The 11,085-nt window shown below is 43.5% G+C and overlaps 1 long non-coding RNA gene across 2 annotated transcripts in view; it reads left to right on the top strand.

The window, feature by feature from the left end:
• Window positions 1–2,179: 2,179 nt before the first annotated feature.
• The window catches only part of LOC115091531, a 35,937-nt gene continuing 27,031 nt past the window's right edge, over window positions 2,180–11,085 (top strand). Inside the window, exons 1-2 of one of the 2 annotated variants that reach the window (XR_003856755.1) lie at window positions 2,180–2,304; window positions 3,179–3,327. This is a non-coding gene — a long non-coding RNA (uncharacterized LOC115091531). Of the gene's footprint in view, window positions 2,305–2,989; window positions 3,062–3,178; window positions 3,328–11,085 lie in introns of those variants that run through there. The other variant, XR_003856754.1, reaches the window with a different exon arrangement.

Here is an 11,085-nt window from a genome sequence, read left to right as displayed (position 1 = left end):
CCATTTTGTTTACTGGCAGCCAACGACCTGAGAGCGGGAGATCACTCCCAGGACCCCGCTGGACCACTGGGGACTATAGGCAAGTTTTGGGGGGGTCGGGAAGGTGGGGGATTGTAATTAATTAAATCTGAAGGGTTGGGGTGGGGTTTTTTGTTTTGTTTTTTTTTTTTTTCATGCAATAGCACGATAAAAGTGTTCCAATCCGGGGAGTGGACCAAAATGGCTTTCCCCTGACCTAAAAACGAAACGGGGATGAAAAAAAATTGTATGCACACCCCTAGACAGCAGTAGGTCCTGTTAACATACAGATATGGAAAGTACAAAAATTATCCCATGTACCGGTCTCCTACTAAAAAGGCATGCTTTCTATGTGCAGACCATAGGTCCAAGTATAATATTATGGCACAAAGCACAAAGACCTATCTTTAGGTACAGTGCCCTACACTCTAGTCCCGATGCTCTGGAACCAGGGGTGAATCATGCTCTTCTCTGTGGGCACTTGTGGCCTACATTATGATAGTAGAAGGACAGGGTATGGCCACCCTAGCTATATCAGCAGCAAAAGGACTTTTGCTGCTGTTGTTTGTCATATATTATAGGACTGTTTTGGCTCTTTGGGATTTTCTTCTCTTCACAATAACTATATGCCATGTAGATATACTTGCACTAGGTATCTTATATACATTATTCACCATGCTGTTGGTTAGGCTGTGAGGTGTCCAGGTCATCCACCTTACTCACAGCTGATTCTGAAATGGTGGACAGCACCATCCGCTCCACCGCTGTGAAGGTGAGCTGGGAGTCTGCCCCTTCCACTAGCCTCTGCGTCTGGTTTTTTTTTTCCTCCAGACGTCACAGGTCTCTCCATTTGTGGCACAACTCACCCACACTCCTGCTGTTTTTCAAATAGCATTAATTTTGTGCCTAATCCACTCCCAGATCTGTTCCTTCTGGTAGGAGCCCACAGTTTTTGCCCTCTCACCATAGAGCACTGTAAGCCTTCATCACTTCCTTTACAAGAAGTTCATCCTCCCTGGGCAGAAAATTTGGCTTAAGCATGTGTCCTGGCTGGCCCTGAGACATGGTGGTGTAAAGAAAAAAGGACCAGACTGACTCCTTTTATGCCCACAGAGGCACGCAGTGCGCATACAGATACGCGCACAGGAGCATAAACTACGTGCGTATTCGTGCATAAGTGGACAGTGCTAACGCATGTACATCTTATGCACGTATAAAGTATAAATACACAGCATTATTATGCACATGAATTAGTATACATGTAAATATGTTTGATTTACACATGTACACACACATCAAACAAAAATAAGGACTCTGGTATATCAATTTTCATCAATATTATTGTGGAACCACACACAATTTCTTTTTGTATTTGTAGGACCTCTGTGCTACATGAGTCTGTAACATGTACAGCCCATGAGTAGTTTACAGGTCCAAAATTACTTTATTATTCTAAAGAACACTCTTTGTTGGAGTTTTTGGAAAACCCACTTTTTTATGGAATGTTTTTCAAATTTTTCATATTTTATGTAAAACTATTCAAAAGACCCCACGTTATGATATTGTGGCATCACCGTGCCAATAATATAACAGAGGCAACAGCTCTCGTATCAAAAGATTAGTCATTCACACCAAAAGTGTTCTTTAGAATAATAAAGTAATTTTGGTCCTGTAAACTACTCATGGGCTGTACATGTTACAGACTCATGTAGCACAGAGGTCCTACAAATACAAAAAGAAATTGTGTGTGGTTCCACAGTAATATTGATGAAAATTGATATACCAGAGTCCTTATTTTTGTTTGATGTGTGTGTACATGTATATGGTTCTGGAATAAGAATTTATTTGGGCATATTTGTTGTGATTTACACATGTAACATTCTTTTTTTCAATTCTGGTGAGCACCTATTAATGTGAGTTGTTGTGAAACAGCTGCTGACTATTACACTTCCCATCAACCTCCAGGTGTGAGTCAAGCTCTCAGGATTACCTTCAAGCAGGTGACTCTACTAGTCCTTGGCATTTACCAGATATGGAAAAAGTAGCCTTGAAGTGCATAATTGCCTTCAGCTGGGAGCTTGGTTGTTTGCGCTTGAGCCTGCATGCCCTACTTTTCAAAGATGCTGTGGGATAGACCCAGGTAGGTGCTACAGAAGTACTTTTTTGGTGGTTTTGGAAGAGGTCATCCTTTAGCTAATTAGTAGGGGATTACCAGCTAACACATATGAGCATGGCAAGGACTACTTAAGGCACAGCTCATAATTTAGGCAGCTTTTTTAAAAACAGGTAGGCATGTTTAGGAACTGAAATCTAGCATTTATTTTCTCTTACATCTTAGGTCCATGGGGCAAAGAGGATGTCAATCGGACCTTTTAGAATACTAATTCACTATTGTTTACACTCTTTATATGTTTTACGAGCATTGGTAGGAGAAAGGCAGCAGGGGGATAGAAATGCTGGAGCACAGGGCTGAAGAGGAGAATAGGGCTTTCTCTCTCCATAAGACCTGGTCTTCTTTGCATTGGTTCTCAGAGCATCCATCCTTATTCTCATTCCCCATCCCCTGATTTACTATCTCCCCCCTTTTACCCTAATGTCTGTGGTCGTTAGTCACAGATGCAGCAAGGCCTGGGGTGATAGCCTGAGAAGCTGGAAGGCAAAACACGTAGGAGTATGTAAAGCAGTGGCCCAGAGTGGAATTCACATGCGCAACAGTTTTTGATTAATGCTAAATCCTTCCCTTTGTGTGTGTGTTCTGTGCTCTGCTGTGTAAGCCACAGGATGACCCCCCTTCCTGTTCTTCTCCGAGCAATTCAAGGTGAGAGCAAGGGGGAAGGGGGATGAAGAATGGAGAGCCTAGAGCAGAACAGCTCTGCATGTTGTCTTCTTAATCCTGATAAGGGAATAAATTAGGCCCTAGTTGCTACTAAAGAAAGGATACCAACAGATGCACATCTCCTCTCTTTGCAGATGCCACTCCCTCCCTCCTGAACTCGCTCATTGCCTGTCCCACCATCCACCTTCACTCATCTCATCTCTAAATGTCAGTAGCCGCATTCCTAATTTTAAGTAGTACCATCCTCTCTGGGTCCCCGGGGTATGCAGAAATGTGTGAAGGTTGCAGTGCAAATGTATTTAATTTAATTTTTCTTTTTTTCAGGTCAATGTCAATGTCGTGGCTTGTTGCTGTATGTGGAGATGGTGATTGCGCTCCAGCACTTCCTTCCAGCATAGATGCATCTCATGCCTGCATGCCTCATCTCATTGCAGATGTCTCTCCCTCCTCGACTGTTGGCATGGTTCTTTAAGGTGAAATTTATTTATTTATTTATTTATTTATTTATTTATAATTTTTTATATACCGCCGCTCATCAGAGATATCACGTCGGTGTACAGTGAACAGGAACTTACGCCGGAGCGTTATACATTTAACAAAGGTAAGTATATAAGTATTTGAACATAAACAAGTAGAGGCTTTTAAAAACAAAAAAATAAACTACATGAACTGATAATACATGCCTGGAGTTTTTTTTTCTTATGATCTGCTCTGTTCTTCATTTTCTACTTATTTATTTCTCAACACTTACTCCCTCTTCCAAACCCCGTTCATCCCTTACCCCCACTCCCCCTGTCTTCTCTCACTAGCTACTCCCTCTCCCAACCCACCTCACCCAATCCCCCCTTCCTCCTCTCACAAGGTACTCAATAAACATAGGCACGTGAATTGCCAACAAATAATTCTTTGTTAAAACTTTGCAACTATATTTACATATTAAATAAAAAAAATAATAAAGGAACAGGGGAGGGGACATCTAGGGACTAAAGACTGTACAAAACTTTAAAATATAAAAAATCCCCAGGAGTTAGGGAGGGAGGTAGGAGGGTGATCAGGATGGTGGCATCCTGTTGCCCAAGAGTCTTACAGCTGCCCCGAGGAGTTGTAAGGACTGTAGGTGGGCATCTAATGTCCTGAGCACCCTCCTTTGGTAGGCATGCAAAGCTCTCTGCTCTGCCATCATCCGCCTCAGAAAAACCTAAAATTCTCATCTGGTGAGAGGCTCACAATCAGGAGCATTTGCTCCCGATGATGAGACTCTTGGCTGCTGAGCTGGGGGGAGGGGAGTAGCAGATGAAGGCGTGTGCCATGCAAAGGCTGGCTGGTCTGGGTCTCTGCATCCCTAACTTCCAAAACAAAATGGGGAGGAGGCCCTACATGAATGGGAAAGGGGTCAGGACCAGCTGGAGGCCCAGTGTGCGTCTCTTCTGGGAGGTGTTGCTCAATCACCACCGCTTCCTCCATAGGTGGTGACAAGGCTGGGGAAGGAGCATCCTGCTCTCAACCAGTGGCGGCTGCTGCTTGTGCAGGGGCTAGGGTTGGTGTTTTCTCCTCAGCATCATCCGCCCTTTCTATCTCTTCATCATTACCTTAAGACAAAAGCTCACCATTGTGATGTGATTATGAATGACGGTATAGAAAATCTTTTAAATAAATAAATAAATAAATAAATAAATAAATACATGTGAGAATGATGTCCAGTTATAGGTACACAGAGACATTTTCTTTTTAAAAGGACAATGCCCAATAAGCATGAAAATTGACTTGCCATCAGCCCCATCCTACTGAGCATGCTGCCAATCAAGCCACCACCTCCAGAGGTGCAGCCACTGGACCTTCTTAAGGTCCTCAGGCTAGAGCAAATAAATCAGATGAGAACATTTGAGTGTTCTCTGTAGCTGGTAATGTCACCTCCTTACTGATATGTAACAATTTAGACTACTACTATGTGATTTGAGTAATGGCTCTTGCCAATCCATTAATGCACATCGAAATGGTGTGATGACACCTGCAGCTAAAATATACCTGAACACATAGCCTCTATGAAAGGTTATGATGCCCCAGGTCACTAGTCACGTAGCTGTGCTGTGCAACTAGTGGGAATATCCTTGTGGAGTACCAAGAACCCTGCAACTGGTCCTAATCTGTGCCTTCTACATGCCTTCTAAATGCTGGACTATCCTATAAATCAGTGCATCTCAAACCAGTCATTGGGGCACACCAAGGCAGGCAGGTTTTCAGGAGATCCTCCAGGAACATGCATCATATAGATCTGAGAAAATGGCAGCAGTGCATGTCACACTGTCTCATGAATATTCATTCTGGGTATCCTGAAAACTTGACTGCCTAAGGGCCCCCTGAGGACTGGCTTGAGAGGCATTGCTATAGATATCAGCATGAAAAAATGTTCTGTCCCTGAGAAAGGACGTAGTATCTCTTTCTTACAGCATTATTATACTTGGACCTATAGGACTTCAATCATTCCATGTAAACCCGGCCTCCTATATGTCTGTTACCTAGTACGACATAGTCAACAAATGAACATCCATGCTAGTAATGACAGGTTAAACCATTATAGTCTCCATCCATACATATTTAATATCACTCTATATGGTGGCCACTTGGGCCCCCCCCCCCATGCATAGCCATACCTTGACAACCCCCCAGTGCCCCCTTTATGCACTAGCTTAGCTAATCACAGTAACCACATTCTACTTACCCACATTGGTAAGATGTTCACTGCTTGAAGGTCAGCTGCGGGACCCTCCAGGCCCTTTGCATCAGCTGCAGGTTCCTCCTCTGACCAGGCACTGGAAAGAACTCTCCTTTATTTGCCACCACCAGGAATGCCAGATGGGCAATGTCCCTGGTGGTGAAATTGGGTTGTCTGGCTCGTGCTGGCATGTTAAGACTACATACCCATGAACTGTGGAAGTACCACCCTTGCGTTTGCGTTGTGCATGCGCACAGATCAACACGTGCCTGAGTAGAAGGCGCATACATTTTGGCAAAAACTTACAAACATTTCCCATCATGTGCTTATACCTGCGCGCATGATACTAAATACTTTTGCTTTGGCGCGCACACCCACAAACACGTTTACTGGCACGCACACACACTCCTTTTAAAATTAATCTGTTCTTTTAGTGCGCACTAACCTAACTTAGTGTGTACTAATAGAACAGAAATGGAAACTTACAAATGGGTTGCACAGGCACACATTTGTGTACACGTCAGTTGGGGAATTTTAAAAGGTACACTCACCAGTGCTGTTACTAGTTTACTAATTCAGCCACCAGTTTGCCCAGTTAAAGGCTTAACTCCTCCAGACCCCCCTGGTTTGATAGCCTGTACTCCCCCCAGTTACCCGAGATCCTTTAAATCTCTCTGAAATGGCTCATTCTTTTTTTTAACTTACACACGATCCTTAGCAGAAGTAAAGTTAGCAGCAGGGGATTTCATTGCGTGCCGGAGCTTGTAAGTATTTATTTGCGCACCTCTTGTCTAGGCCCTGCCGTGCTCATGCCCCACCCACACCATGCCCATTCCCTGCTCCTTTTTGAAAAGTTGTGAGATGTGCATGCTGCGGCATTTACGCATGTATCTGGATGCTTTTTAAAATCTGGTCAGAATGCATGAGACTGACTTATTTGCATATCCCTAATTAATGTGTGCCTTTGCCTTTTAAATTTCATCTGTTAGTGTGCACTAACCACTAACAGGGTCATTCATCAAAATGCGTTATGGTGTTATCATGGGCGTAAGGGCCTTAATGCCCACGATAACGCCATAACGCATGTGTTATTTATCACATTGCGAGATGCGAATGCAAATTTTTAAATTTTAGTCAAAGCGGAGGAGTTTTAGCAGGGTTTATGAAAATGAGGGACATTAACACTGCATGTGATAGTGTAACGCATTTCTTCTGCTGGAAGTAACTACATCTTTTTCCTAGGGTTAAGCTGTGTGATATGCCTGAAACAGAATTTATAATAAATATTGTAAATTCTGTTTAGGCATTTTAGGGAGGGTGAGGGGGAGAGTCTCTAGGATAGCACACATATTAGTCAACTATTTATACCACTATAGGAGGGTCATCTAGTAACTCGAGGTGGGGTTTTGGTGGTGGACTAGAGGTTTGGGGTCAGTTTTACATGCACAGTCATACGTATGAACAGCACAGTACACACATCAGTGAAGATTTGATGTGATTTGGAATGAGGAAAGGTGCACAAAGATGAGATTTCTACAAAGTTCTCTCACCCTAGCTTGTTAGTACCCAGGTAGAGATTTATCAAGCTAGGGCGAAAGAACATTGTAGAAAGAAATCTCATCTTTGTGCATCTTTCCTCATTCCAAATCAAATCAAATCTTCACTGATGTGTACTGTGCTGTTCGTACGTCTGACTGTATATATAAAAATCTGGCTCCAAAACCCTAGTCCACCACCAAAACCTCACCTCGAGTTATTAGATGACCCTCCTATAGAGGTATAAATAGTTGACTACTTTGAAGCCCTTATAAAGAATCTCTCTCTCTCCCCTTTCTCATAAAATACATATGCAAAACACTAAAATAGCTTACATTTATAGCATTTTGATGAATCTAGGTATAAATTAGGGAAAAACACAATGAACCATTTTAAAAACAAAATCTAGCAAAAAATGACACAAAACAAAAAAAAATACTGCAAATCCCTAGTGATGAACAAGGATAGCAGGAACCCTGATCATGGTGGCTAAAATTATAAGAGAATGTCAAGGAAGGGTTGTCAAACTCTGGTCCTCAAGGGCCACATTCGTTTTAGGATATCCCTAATGAATATTTATGAGATAGATTTACTTAGAATTGAGGCAATGTGCATGCAAATCTAGCTCATGCATTTTCATTAGGAATATCCCAAAATTCCTGCCAGTTTGCAGCCCTTGAGGACTGTTTGACAACCTTAATTTAAGGAATTTGTGTAGCCATAGAATGCATAGGTGTTGAACTATAGATATCAAATTGTGGTGCTACTGTGACTTGTAAATGTATGAAATGTACCAAACATGAAAGTACTGACAAAGTTTCATTGTTGTTGGTATTCCTTAATTTCTACATGTGGGGTTTTCTTCTCTCTTATACCAGTCTGACCCAATTTATTTCCTCAGGGTCAGAAGTGGGTGAGCGCTAGGGGTGTGTATTCATTTGCAATGTATTGGCAATCCACAATGTATTTGCCATATTTGTTGTATATGTGGAGGTCATGAAACGTATGGCGAACCCCCACGAATACAACGTATCACTAACGAATAACCCCCCACCCTCCTGACACCCCTCCCCCCCCCCCCAAGGCTTGCCAAAAGTCTCTGGTGGTCCAGCGGGGATCCTGGAGCGATCTCCAGCACTTGGGCTGTCAGCTGCCAGTATTCAAAATGGTGCCGATAGTCTTTGCCCTTACTATGTCACAGGGGCCAACCAATGGCACCGGTAGCCCCTGTGACATAGTAAGGGCAAAGGCTATCAGCGCCATGTTGAATACTGGCAGCCGACGGCCCGATTGCAGGATATCGCTCCAGGACCCCTGCTGGACCACCAGGAACATTTGGCAAGTCTTGGAGGGGACTCCTGACCTCCACAAGACTTGCCAAAAGTCCCTGGTGGTCCAACGGAGGTCCTGGAGCGATCTCCTGCACTCGGGCCGTCGGCTGCCGGTATTCAAAATGGCATGATAGCCTTTGCCCTTACTATGTCACAGGGGCTACCGGTGCCTTGGTCGGCCCCTGTCACATGTGCTCCTTAATGAGCGCAGTAGGGATCCTCACACCTCTAGGAGAAACACTTACTGTGAAGCAGAAATGACTCAGCATTCATTTATGTCAGCATGCAAGAATGCTTTACTTAAAGAATGTAGTAAATCTGTTGTAGATCTGTTGTTGGATACTCCTGTTGGAGGAGGAGTTAGCAATCTGTTATGAATACATCTCCTGTGAAGGAGGAGTTAGCAAACTGTTATGCTCCATGGGCGGAGTTAGCAATCTGTTATGGAACTGCTCCTGAGGAAGGAGGAGTTAGCAATCTGATATGCTCAGCTCTTGTAGAGGGAGTAGATAACAATCTGTTAGAGGTTAGACTGCGGAGCTAGCAATCTGTTATGAATCTGTTGCTGAAGACTCCTGATGGAGAAGGAGAGGCAATCTGTTACCAGCGGAGTGCTTAGAGAGGGCACTCAGCTGTAGAGGAATGTAGATAGGTGAATCCTTGGCCGATGGCAGATGACTGCACCCCCAGGAGGGTTTCCTGAGAGGGACCACCGGCTAGGCTTGGGTATAGAGACAGATACAGATAATTATTTTATTAGACAGGTTAGTAGAACCACCAGAGGTGGCAGTAGTGAGCTGATATGCCCAGCAGGGCTGAAGTCCCTCAGGTACTAGAACAGTGATCCCAGGGTTGCTGAGCTGTAGAGAAACTATAGATAGTGAGTAGACAGGGTATGCTCTGTTCATAGCCAGAACTAGATGACAAAACTCCCATAAGGTCTTGAGGAAGCTCAGTAGCTGGAAAGGGTTAGGCCCTCGAGGAGCGAGTACCTGGTTCCAGGGAAAGCTCTGAGAGAGTGATGGTAACTCACAAAAGTCTGTATCTGCAATAGCTTCCAGGCAGTAGAGAATCTTCAAAGTGTCCAGGAACATGGGCCCTCGAGGTGCGAGTACCGGTTCCTATCTGCAATCTGAAATAAAGAAAAGAGAGCGAGGCCCCCAAGGAGCGGGTACCCCTGGTAAGTCCGAGGAGGCAGAATAGCTTGGACGAATCCCCGCTTGAAGCGAAGACTTTCTCCTTGCTAACTCAATTCGTTAGCAAATACTGAGACCTTTTATATTGGATGCGGATGACGTAATCTCGGGGGACGCCCCGAGGTTCGCGCCCTTGCTGGTACATCAATCGGAGTGAGCGCGTGCACCCTATGTCATCAGGCAACATGGCGGATCTGCAGCGTCATGCCGGTCTGGGGACGCCGGAGGGAAACGGCAAGAAGACGCCGCGGAATCAAACCGTCCATCAGACCCGGAGGGAGTCGCCACAGAGGTAAAGAGGACGGAGTGAGGGCGTCGAGCAGTGACGGACGCAACAAAGAAATGGGATAGAAAAACAAGAAATATTAACTTTCAAACAACTATGCATGGCGACATACTGTATATGCGCTTATATGGTGTGCATAGTTTTATCATAATATTTTATAATTCACGCATATCACAATTGTTCATATTATAAAATACACATATTTTTACCCTGCAACATACACATATATGCGTGCATACACGCAAAGACATGCAATACATTGAAACCGCATATTTTCCTGCCTATTTTAAAAATATAATTGCATAAAGGAGAATTAAGTCCTTCATGTGCCAAAACTGGGAGATATGTGCACATGGGCAGGCATGCGCCAAGTAGATTTTAAAAGCCACCCTTGGAAGTGTGTATCTACCACCAGCTCACAATTAAAATGTTTCTAAAAGGGAACTTGGGCATGTCTGGGTGGGGTGTGTGTGTATCAGGGCCTGGGCAAGAAATATGCACATAAATTCTTACGTGTCTTTTTTGGGGCTAATAGGGGGGAAGGGAGGCTATCAAACTAGAGGGGTTTGGAAGTCCTGTCTCTTAACTGTAAGAGCTGGGAACAAACTGGGAAAACTATCTATGGAGTCAGCATGCATCCTTTATAAAATTCCCTTACCTACACGATAGAAGTGGCATTTGCACACATTTGAGCATATCTATTTTAAATTGTGCATACATGTACGCATGTCCAAGCTATTTTATAACATATGCACATATATGCGCATATATTATAAAACTGACGAGAACATGTGCGAGCTGGCATGCGAGTGCACATGTACACCCGCGCACCTGTTTAAAAGTTACTGTCATATATTTTATGCATGAAAGTAAACCTAAGACTTTTTCCCAATTTACATGTGTATGGCAGACAATTTTAAAAAATGCACAAGTGAGGAAATTAACCAGTTCACCAATTAGTTCATCAGTTCACCCAGTACTTCTCCAGGTTATAAAGACCTTCCTGGTTCTTCAACCTGAACTCCCTTTAATCTATCCAGGCCTCTCACCTAGTCAGTACTACACAATAAACATGTTTAATAACATTTACACAAGATAATTAGCAGGTGTAAAAATATACAAGTTGGCAAATTTACGCACATAAGTATCTTTTAAAATAGCAACTTATG

Source organism: Rhinatrema bivittatum, chromosome 5 (assembly GCF_901001135.1).
Source record: "Rhinatrema bivittatum chromosome 5, aRhiBiv1.1, whole genome shotgun sequence".
NCBI lineage: Eukaryota > Metazoa > Chordata > Amphibia > Gymnophiona > Rhinatrematidae > Rhinatrema > Rhinatrema bivittatum.
The sequence above is the reverse complement of the archived record's forward strand: the minus strand, read 5'-3'. Positions and strand labels throughout refer to the sequence as shown.